We start from the raw sequence: 11,578 nt of genomic DNA, 5'->3' as shown, positions 1-11,578 counted from the left end.
GGCTTCTACTTTTTCCTCTATACTTATCTAATGCACATACTTAGTTAGCAATTTAAAACAGAGTATAGAAGCAAGATGTTCAGAGATATTGTCCAGTCAGAAATAAAAGTTTGGAATTTAAATTTTTCTTAAGACCATACATAACAAAATACCATGATATAGTATAAAAGAACTCACTATTGAACATATGAGCTTTAAGAGCTTTCTATTTATTGTTACCCAACATTAGAAAAAATTTATAATGCTGTAGTAAAATAGAAGTCCTTTGTATGACTACTTAAATTCTTTGTTTGTTTAAAGACTCTTGTTTTCATCTAAAACTATAGGCCTATCTAATGTCTTCATGTGACTTTGATGATTGAAGTTGCTTAATGAGAAGTTGAAATGTATTCGTAGTCCTTTGCTATCAATTAAATCTCACCTTTTCTTCTTGGAGTATATAATGATCAAAACAATAATTCAGAATCAGCACGCAATAGTTAAGATTCACGCTTCCAGTGCAAGTGGATCACCAGTAAAGAAACCTCAATACCATTTTCCACAAAGTTTTGTCACAGATACAATTGGCCTGCCTTTTCTAGCTGCTTTCCTAGTCTAGACCTATTCCTTCATTCGACATAAAAGTGTGATTCAAATTATCTATTATTAGAATTATCAAGGATTTAGAATCTTGCCTGTAATTTGGTCAAAGCTATGTGTCTTTGTGTAGGCTACTAAAAATGTATTTACTAACTTCAAGTAAATACGTAAATTCTATTTACATCTTTTTTAAAATAAAATTGTTTGCTCTATAACTTGATCAGAGGCATGGATTTTGTGGCTAGCTAGGTCATTGCACATCTCTGTGTCTCTTCCTCTCTCTCTTTCATGGTTCTCATAGATAATATGATTGCTCCATAATTATCCTAATTTAATTTTCTTTAACATTTTTGGGTTCATCATTTCACTTTCTGCTCTGCCATTTCTCAAACCATTTAAATAGAAGACATTATTTCATATTTTATCATTCCTAGAATAAGCTGCACATGAAGACACCACTGGTCCTCATTTTCAGTCTGTACCTTTGAATACAAAGGAACATCTTTCCTCTGCTCTCTCTACTGTCCAGTTAGAATAATTTAGATTAGTAAAAATGGAAAAAGAGAAAATAAATCATGGTTAAAATAAAACAGATGCAGAAAATTCACCGGATTTTTCTGACCAGTTCAACCAACTTGAACTATTGTAAAAACATGGACACCTCATTCTCACTGGTACTCAACGTGTCTGGTTCGACAATTCTGATGAAGACGAGGAACAAGATGAAAAAGTGAGGAATGGTATCAATTGCATGAAAAAATTGGAAAAGGATCCAAGCAAATTTCTTCTTTGGGCTGCTGAAAATAATCTACTTACTACAGAGCAGAGAACACTTTCCAAAAAGGCCACTCATGTGAATACTAGGGATGACGATGAGCATACCTCTCTTCATCGGGAAGCCTACAATGTACATTTACACATTGTCCGTGAGTTGGTGGCACAAGCGGCAGATATTCCTACAGTAAGTGTGGATGGCTGGACACCCATGCACAGTGCTTTTAAGTGGAATAATACCAGAGAGTCTTCTTTATGACTTCATCATGATGCAGATAAGAATGCCCAAGCAAAAAGCCTCTTGATTCCTTTGCATTTGCTGCTGGGAACAGAGATACCAAAGATACTCTGGATCTCCTTCTCTTGAACCATTATATAAAACCAGGTCTGAAGAACAACTTGGAAGAAATGGCATTTGATATTGTCAAAAGACTAAGTATGTATCACTACCTTTTTCAAGTTGTGGAAGGCTATACAAATTGTTCTCCTAAGTCGTAATGGTTTGCTTAAGTTTCTGAAATTTAAAAAATGCCAGCTCATCCTTTGTGTCCATACAAAATATTTTCACAATACAAAGTAATAACAATAACTTACTGTAAAAATTCATGGGTTCCATGGTACTCTTCCACGGGAATTGCCTGATTTTGATGCCAAAATATATTCAAGAGTTGTTTGTATATATCTATAATGATTTCTACAGAGTTTGTGATTTTTTTTAATCAGAAATATTTTTAACTTATCTGTTGAAATAAGTAGTACAGAAACTAAAGATATTTCTGGTGCTTGTCTGAAAAAAGTATATTTTAAAATATTCTATATTCTATATATTCTATATAATATTCTATATTCTATATAATACTTTGAATTCTACATCATTTTATAATATAGGTACATTAATAAATGTGTCCTTTCAGATTGCATTCAATATTGAAACAGTTTAAAATTCCCTTTTTTCCCTAGGTCCTTATAGTATTTTATTTCTTTGAGATAAAATGAAAATGTTGTCTAATTTTAAATGTTTTGTAAAGGTTATGCTATGTGAAGACCTTTCTAAGGTGAAGATTTAATACAGTGATGTCAAACTAACATTAAATTCTATGATTTATGTGTATTGTTACTTGTAGTTTTGTAATCAACTTTTTACTTACTGTTTTTCTTTTCTTGCATCTGAAGAATAAAAAATATGGAATATTTCACAAATTTTCATATCATCCTCGTGCAAGTGCCATGTTAATCTCTGTATTGTAATTTGGGTATATATGCTGCTGAAGCATGTAGTATCCTCTAAATTTAAGTAGTTAATTATGCAACCTTTATACAGGCTTATATCATTGGGTGCATATTTGTAACAAGAAATATTATTGTTCCTAACAATGCTATTGAACTTATTTCCCTAAATTTCTACGTATAGTTGAAAAAATCATATGGTTTGGTCGATTGCTCACATTTGCAATTTTTTGTCAATGACTAATTTAATTCTTTTTCATTTTAGATTTGATCATACTTTGAAGCATTTCTAGCTAGGTTCAAAGGTGATGGCTTTTTCAAGTACTTATTTATACAACTGAGTTAGATTTGTGGAGCTAATGGATTCAAAGTAATCCTTGCTTAAGAGCTACTTCTAAAGTTCTTAAGCTTAAATTTTCCCAAATGAGGTCTTACTGGCACAAATGTGTATCTACCCTTTACCCTTCTTCCATTTAGGAACATACTAACCATTACATCTTACCCTGACAGCATAGATTGTCTTAATCGAACAAAACTAATATTAGTTACAAAGAATCATAGAGAGATGAAAACTTCAGACAGAAATGTTCAGACTAGAAGGTATTTTATCAAAATATAATTGTTTATTATACCTACCATTTCAAAAGTAGCTAACGCAAAGAAGGTGGAAAATTTGTCCCTTTGCATGATTACCTAATGTCCTGGAGGAACTTACACGACTCCCTTTCTATCACCAAATATTTTCATATTTGCAGGAGAAGTCCATATGTTTCTCCTGGTTATTAGGCCTTAAATTGGTAATGTTTTAATCACAGTGCTTCTTCTTGCCTCTAGGCTATAAATCTACAAATGACAAAGCTATAGGTCTAACTCTACCAAACACTGAGGTAGAGATAAGGGAATAATACTTTAAAACAGAGTTGCTTTTGACACCATAACCACATTAGAACAATGCAAAACATGTGCCCTTTTTTATTATATTATATATAGTTCTATATTTTATATTTGTATGTGCTGATTAGAATATAAAAAGTGTCAATGCAATGTCTTTAGTGTAAACTTGTACTACCTTCTGTGTTCTTGGTTTACTGAATTCACATGTAAAAAATACAATGTTGTTTTCCTCTAATCTATTAGGGATTTACTCTGCTGCCTTTTTTTTTGTTTTAACTCCGTGGTCCCAAACTGTTTTTTCCCATATTTCTGAAGCATTCCTACTCATTATACCCAAAGTTTGCTGATATGATCTCTAAAAGATATTATACTTCTGCAGGTCCCTTGGGTCTTCGGATCCCTGGTCCCAGTTACATGCATCATCAGATAACAGGGGCAAGTCTTCTCATCTAGGCCCATGCAACATGCCAAATGAAAGTAATTGAACAGCCATCTCGATTTCTCATTTCTTATAATATTTCAGGGCCCTAATTCCTTGAGATGCAGGAATTAGCAGTAAGCAATTGTGAAATGCAAGGCAACTTAAAATGAGAACACAAAATCGGAGAGAAAGTACTGTAATTCAAACTTTCAATTTACAGATGACCAGCCCATGTGAGTGAATGAGATAACAAAGAGTCACAAGAGTATTTTTAATAACCCTCCCCTAATGATTAATGAAAGACTTCAGTCCAGTATAAGTGGTTAAAAAAATAGTTCCTGGAAGGATAGATCCATAATTGGTCTACTGAGGCCAGGAAAACTTTATTTAGAGGTCAAAAGTAATTCAGAAAAACATTAATTGAGAAGATTTTCAGTGCTTCAAAACACTGGTACTTCAGTAAAAATTGCTTCTGTGGTATAAAAATGTTGTCATTCTCAAACCAATGATAACCTATATTTAATCTCCTAAAAGTGTATTGCTTTTCAAAAAAACTTTTTAAAATCACATTCGCAAAATAACATTTGACATGTAGATGATACTTAGTGACATTACAAGTTTTTCAAGTGTAGAGAGCAGGTTACAATAGACTTGATTTATTTACTCAGCACTACTAACAAACAGGTTCAACCATTCATTAAATTGTAGAAATCGTATCACAAACCATTTGTGTTGTTCAGTAGGTGCTTCACAGAAATGTGTTAAATAGATCAGTATCCCATATTTCAAACCCAAACTTTAGCTAATAAATTCCATCATTTAATAAGGTACATTTTAAAAAGTCACAGATAGTTGCGTTTTTTATGTTTTCCCTATATGTCTAACATATAAAAATATGACTTAATGTATTGAATATGGGAACTCATCAGGGATGTGACAAACACAAAATCTGTCTTCTATTTTTATTTATTCCTCTATAGTAGTAAATTTTAGTTTTCTTCTTTTTCCAAAACTTATGGGTAGTAGAAATTTTATCTCAGGTGAAAGTAAATAATCACAAATATTGTACAAAGCCATTTATAAAAATTGGTAGTTAGGAATACATTCTAAGCCATTCTTAAACTTTCTTGTTAACTAAAGATGAATCGTCCAAATTGATGAGAATTAAATCATGTTTAGGTGCTTTACATCTCCTGTCTTCAAATTGTTATTGCAGATGAATGAGTTATTTAAATATAAGCTGACACCAGTTCAAGTATATACAGGATTGAAACTCCGTGTTTTGTATATAAACCTTTCAGAGTATTAACAGACAGTTTCGCAGAATGACTATCAGGAAGTTGAAACCAGAGAGGAATAATAGTAAAGACATAGAATGAATGAAAAATGGAGCAAGGGACAAATAAAATTAGAATACTCAATGTACACATATGATAAAGGAAGTGATAAATCTGAAATAAATCTTGGAGAAGGAGTTGGTTGAGAATGATAGAAGAAGTGACTCTGATCCAGGAGCAATGAACAATTAAGTGGACATATTTAATTGTAACACACTTGCACAATCTTTTGAAATTCATATAAATAACACAAAAAAACAAAAACACACAAAAATCACAACCAAACAGCAATCTCTAGAGAGTATGAATATGAAATCTCAAATTTTAAGCAGTTAATGAAAAGCAGTCTTGGGAAAAGCAAACTAAGCTGTCCAAAAAGGGCTGTTAGGGGTAGGGGAGAATTTTGAACAGATTTAAATAGACTGTCTAAGGATATAAGTCACTGACATCTGCTGCAAATATTATCTTTCTTCTGTGAGTTTTCTTTGTCTTAAATGGATTCTCCAGTCCTGAGACACATTTGATAGCTTGTGAAGATAGAAAGGAAGAAACAAGATCAAGAACCCATTATTCCAATGGAGAGAAAACAATCCTCAATGTTTCCTCTCATTTCTCTTTATACTCTTTCTTCATAATTTTAAGCCAATTGATTTTGAATTACATTTTTCCTTCTTTGTTATGACAAAGTAATTGGTCAAAATAATTCACTAAATATCATTGGCCATTTTTTCTGTCATGCTATTTACATGTCCAAGCAAGTCTATTAAACATCCCCCTTGCATTCGGGTGCCACAAAAACCCAACATCTATGTTAATGAGGACAAATTCTAATGTAATACTTTGTCTCCAAAAAAAACCGGTCCAAGAAGCTGTGATCACAAATATTTGGCTATACATTTTTTTCTTTTACCTTGAAAGTCTTCTTGTGTCTAAAGTGCCTACAAAAATAAGTACTCCACCGCTTTTTGGTTCAATCACTTCTACCCTCAAAGACATATTTTGTAACAAGATCCTTAGAGGAAACCAAAGAATACTCCACTTTTTATCTTCTCTCTTAAACCTCTCCTTAGATACCATATCAGGAACAGTGAAGTTATTCTTTGCAAAATTAATTCAATAGACTCTCTTTCTCTTGGTTTTGCATTTGCTCAACAAGATGTATGGAGGAGAATAGAGTTAAATCATCCATACCTTGATGACAGTCTGTTACAAAGGACAATGCTTCTATGTCCTACTTCTATGCCCTCCTCTTAGCTCTTGCGTGATTTCCAACTAATCACAGCTTCTTGACTTCAAGTGTAGTGAAGCTGAAGTACTATAAGTCCTCCCCCACTGCTCCATCTTCATGGTTTCTCATTTAAAACTCTTTCAAGTTGCCTCATTTGGATGTGGAATTTATTTTCATGTTTTCTTTCAATCTGTTCTACATCGTAGTGGGCCAAATATGCTCTGTAAAATCACTTTAGGTAGCAAAAATATTAAGACAATGTATATAAAAAATGTTGGCCTCCCTTCACTGCTGAAGCCAATACGCTTAGCAGGGGCTTCTAAGAACAGTTTTCTTACCTTTTCCATTTGCTCAACTCTTTTCTGATCCCAAACTTTTTGGCTTATGTAATAAGAGAAGTGTTCACTATCTCATGTTAAAAAGGATATTATTTTTGTGAGATACTTAGAAATGTGAAATCATTGGTTTGAATTATTCAATCAGATGTTTTTCTCTGTTTCAGTGCTTCATGTGCAAAGACATTGTGGAAAGTATTACAAACAGAAAAGTGTAAATCCAATACCTTCTTTCATTGTGGAGGGCACTTTCTCTCTAAATTTTTTGACCCAAAATATCTTTTTCAGAGAATTACAGTTTGGTAATTAAAGGTAAATTCACAAGTTTTGATGTCTTACTTTTTTAAGAACTTTGAATTTAAAGTCCACTACAACATTGTTTCACACAGTGAGAGTATATTTCCTGGATAAGGACATTCTCAAGGGAACCTACAGGATTTACAGTAAGTTTTCTGTGATTTGTTGGTTGGTTGGTTGGTTTGTTTAATGAGCCATCTTCACCCACATTGCTCTTTCCACTAAGTCTCCTTGGATTTCTTTGCATGAAAGCCTATTTTCCCAGGCAATTTTAAGTTTTCTTTATAGTCTAAGTTGTTAAATATTTTGAACAATTGAAACTTACCTGTCATAATTGTAAAATCTTTTTGAAATTCCTTTATCAGAATCGTGCGTGAATTCACCAATCCTAATTCCACCTTTACCATCAAAAACAGTTAACATGTTGTTTTCATGATATAGTGACCATGCAGCTATTCTTTTTCAATGGCTTTTTTATGCATATATTTGACCATATCAGCTGATGCTGAGCAAAATGAACTCCAAGATATGGAAAAACAGATTTGTATTTGCAGTTGTTGTTTTTAATGTAGTATGTGATTTCTATTTTGGGGGGGTTTCCCCCTATGGTTTATCCCCTGTTGTACTTGATTTTGGTACCCTGTATTTTGTGTATATATTTACCATAATTAGGGGTGGGAAGAGGAAAAACAAAATGGTGAGACAAAGGACAAAGAGAAAACCAATGCAATAGCAATGCTCACATGACAATATATGGGAAATGTACATAACAACTTGTGAGAAGTATTGAGGTGAAAGAAAACTGAGCAAAATGAGGGAGGGGTCACAAGTTTGAAAAGTTATGTATTAACTACCTTACATTACTGTAACCCCACTGTACATCACTTTGACGATCAAATTGAAAAAATAAGCTGCATAAAATATAATTTCACTATATGGTTATAGTAAATATTATTCTTTAAGTGGTAACTTTTTAAAAATCAATACTATTTGGCATTTTATTTGAATTACACCTTCTTCATGAGAGGCTCATCAACTTGAATATTGTCAAACTAGACAATATTTTCACAATATACTTGCCAATATTTTGAAAAAAGAATAAATTTAGTCCTTTCTCATACTAAAACTGAAAACAGTTTAATTCTATGGAAAACTATACTGTTTATTTCTGATCAATTAAAAATTTTAATTGTGAAAATACCATAAAGAGGGGTTACACTTACTTGGGAAAAATATTGAGTACATTTCTTATCAAACATTATTTCCTTCTCCTTTGTTTCCCTTTCTCATCCCTTTCCTTGTCCCACCCCGTAACCCCCACCCAAAAGTTGTAAAGTTCATTTTTTGACATAACGACTTCGTATATCTCATTGTTGCAATTGGTTCACCTGTGTCTTTATGTAAACGATATGTTATTTCCTTTCCCCTCCAAAAATTATACCAACACCAAATACAGTGAAAACAGGGGTAGGGTCTTATTTCTATGACCATCAATCCCAAGATTTATACCATAAAGTCATCCTAGCCCAACAGTTTCCAACTTGTAAGGTGCACCTTAAAATTCCCTTAATTCATATCATGAATAGCTTATGTCTATTTGGAAAAATTCTATGCCTCTGTTAATGTGATGCCCTTCTTGTTCTAGGAAAAAATATCACAATACACTGGGATGCAACATTTCTCCACCAGTAGTATTCTTGAGATCAGAACACTTGCAAATATTATTTATACTTACACTTTTTTAATTATCATAGATACTCAGGATGCTAAGATCGGAAGATTACATTTCAAGTTTACCTTACCCAGACAGGAAGTTTCCTTTGATTCTTATCTCCAATAATATTCTCAGAGAAAGCCAGATACAAGTGGCACTGAGGTTGAAGTGGTAGGGCATGAGCCTTGAGTAAAAAACAGGCTCAGAGAGAGTGTCCAGGCCCAGAGTTCAAGCGCTAGGACAAACCAATAAAACAAAAACCAAATAAAAACAAACCCCAATCCTAGCATTTTTTCTGATTTACACAGAGGCACACAATTAAGGAAATTGCTTCCTGTGTTATGAATAAATAGAAGAACCAAGATATCACTCAATTTCTCTCTTCATCCCATGTTTCACTAAATCCTCAAATAATTGTTTTTTCTAAATTTATAAATTGATATCATCCATTTGTTGGCAACTCTGTCTAGATTATTCACATTGTCATTTTATATATGAACTGATGGAATTATCTGATTACTAAGTTCTAATTGCAACTCTCTTGAAAGAATATTCTAGGCAAATAGAATGCCAGAATCATTTGTGAATTTGTCAATTCAAACCTCTATGTAAGAAGAATTTTGTAGTATCCTATAGAATGTGAAATTACAAACAAACAAAAAAATTATTTTAAATCTAAATTCTAATTTAAAAAGGTCTACAAAGTCCTATATTAGACAAACTTTGCTATTCCTCCAGGCTTAAGCTTTTGTAATCTTTCATCATTTCTTTGGCATCCAATAGAATGATGCTTACTTACTTTCTCAAATTCTTGGATGGGAATCATGAGCCATTTTGCATCTAGTTATATTCTGTAATGAAGACAGTATTTTAAACACAACTGAGGACTATGCATGAGTTGCATTTAAATAGTAAACTTGACTTCTCTAAACATAATGACAAAATTAGCCCAAATTTCCAACAGTGTATTCCTTTCTTGTTTGGTTTGTTTTATTGAGACAAAATTATACTACCTGTTTCAGGGAAGGTATCACTACGTAATTCTAGTCTCTAATCCCCTGTCTATATCTGAGTGCTAGAATTCCAGGTTTGTATCACATTACCCTGCCATAGTTTGTTGGTTTATTTAATGTAGATACAGACTAGCAAATCTGAACTTCTCCAATGATCTTATCCAATAGACTGACTGCTTAGACTGTGTATGTACTATTTGCAAAAATGTTCTAACATTTGACACAAGATATGAACATTTTCAGATTTACCTGCAAGGGTCTCTGATTCATTCCTCCATGGATTTGATCCCTTTAATAATAATTACTAGATTCTCTTACAATTTCTCGTCCCTAACTATGTAAATTCTCAAACTTTTTTGAAGAAAATTCACTTTAGGACTTGCTAACATTAAAAGTTATTACTTGATTCTAGTCTTACTCAGGACATAGTTTCTATTGTTTTGTAACTTTTCTACACATTCTGAGAGTTGTTTAATTTGTGTAGGTGCACATATAATTGACTGTGTGTATGTGTATGTTTGTATGTATGTATGCAAAAGACTCAAGCTCTTATTCAGCACTCTTGCTCATGACTGGTATTCCATCACTTGAGCTATTCTTCCAATCCAGCTTTTGTCTGGTTAGTTATAGGTAGTGTCTCAAAGACTGTTCAGTCCAGGCTGGATGCAAACTGAACTTCCCAGACTCCTTTACATTCTTAGGTTTTATTTTTCCAGAAGTATCAACGTTTAAACTAGAAATATTTTTGTGAGTATGAAGTCTAAGCTGTAGCTCAGATTTTTAACTTTAGAATTAATATAAAGTTAGATGAACATACACATTACATGTCCTGAATGCACATTGTTAGAGATGTGATCTTAAGCCAGGTGCCGGTGACTCATTCCTATAATTTTAGCTACTCAGGTTGCTGTGATCTGAGGATTGCAGTTCAAATCCAGCTTGAGTAAGAACGTTTCTGAGGCACTTATCTCCAATTAATCACCAGAAAACTGCAAGTAGTGCTATGACTCACCTGGTAGAGTGGTATCCTTTAGCTGAAGTGCAGAGGGACAGTGCCCAAGCCCAGAGTTGAAGCACCCACCCCTGACCATAATGGCTAAAATCAAGAACTCTAATAACAACAGATGCTAGAGGGGATGTGGACAGAAGGGAACCATACTGCATTGTTGGTGAGAGTATAAACTTGTTCAACTTTGGAAATTAGGATGGAGGTTCCTCAAAAGACTCCACATAAAGCTCCCCTCTGACCCAGCAATCGCACTTTTGGGAATTTACCCAAATGATCACAAACAAGATTATACTAAAGCTACCAGAACAACTTTGCTTATTGCAGCATTATTTACCATAGCTAAGATATGAAACCAACCCAGATACCCTTCAGTAGATGAATGTATCAAGAAAATGTTGTATATAGGGGCTGAGAAGGTGGCTCAGTGGTAGGGCGCTTGTCTTGTATGCATGAGGCCCTGGGTTCGATTCCCCAGCACCACATAAGCAGAAAAAAAAGCCAGAAGTGGTGCTATGGTTCAAGTGGTATCGTGCTAGCATTGAGCTGAAATGCTGAGGGTCAGCACGACGGGACTCAAAAAAATAAAAAGAAAATTTGTTATATATACACAATGGAATTCTATGCCTCCATCAGAAAGAATGATATTGCCCAATTTATGAGAAAATGGAAAGACTTGGAAAAAATCATATTAAGTGTAGTTAGCCAGGCCCAGAGAAACATAGGTCCCATGGTTTCCCTTATTTGCAATAA

The 11,578-nt window shown here is 33.4% G+C and overlaps 2 pseudogenes; one reads left to right on the top strand and one right to left on the bottom strand.

Annotated features, from left to right (window-relative positions):
- Nucleotides 1-1,132: 1,132 nt before the first annotated feature.
- LOC122120706 lies at nucleotides 1,133-1,851 on the top strand (annotated as a pseudogene).
- A 679-nt stretch (nucleotides 1,852-2,530) lies between these two features.
- LOC122120713 lies at nucleotides 2,531-2,627 on the bottom strand (annotated as a pseudogene).
- Between the last annotated feature and the right edge of the window lie 8,951 nt (nucleotides 2,628-11,578).

This window comes from Dipodomys spectabilis, unplaced genomic scaffold, assembly GCF_019054845.1.
Source record: "Dipodomys spectabilis isolate Male_0828 unplaced genomic scaffold, ASM1905484v1 ptg000177l, whole genome shotgun sequence".
In the NCBI taxonomy this organism is placed as follows: Eukaryota; Metazoa; Chordata; class Mammalia; order Rodentia; family Heteromyidae; genus Dipodomys; species Dipodomys spectabilis.
Note: the sequence above shows the minus strand (reverse complement) of the source record. Positions and strands in the feature narration are given on the sequence as shown.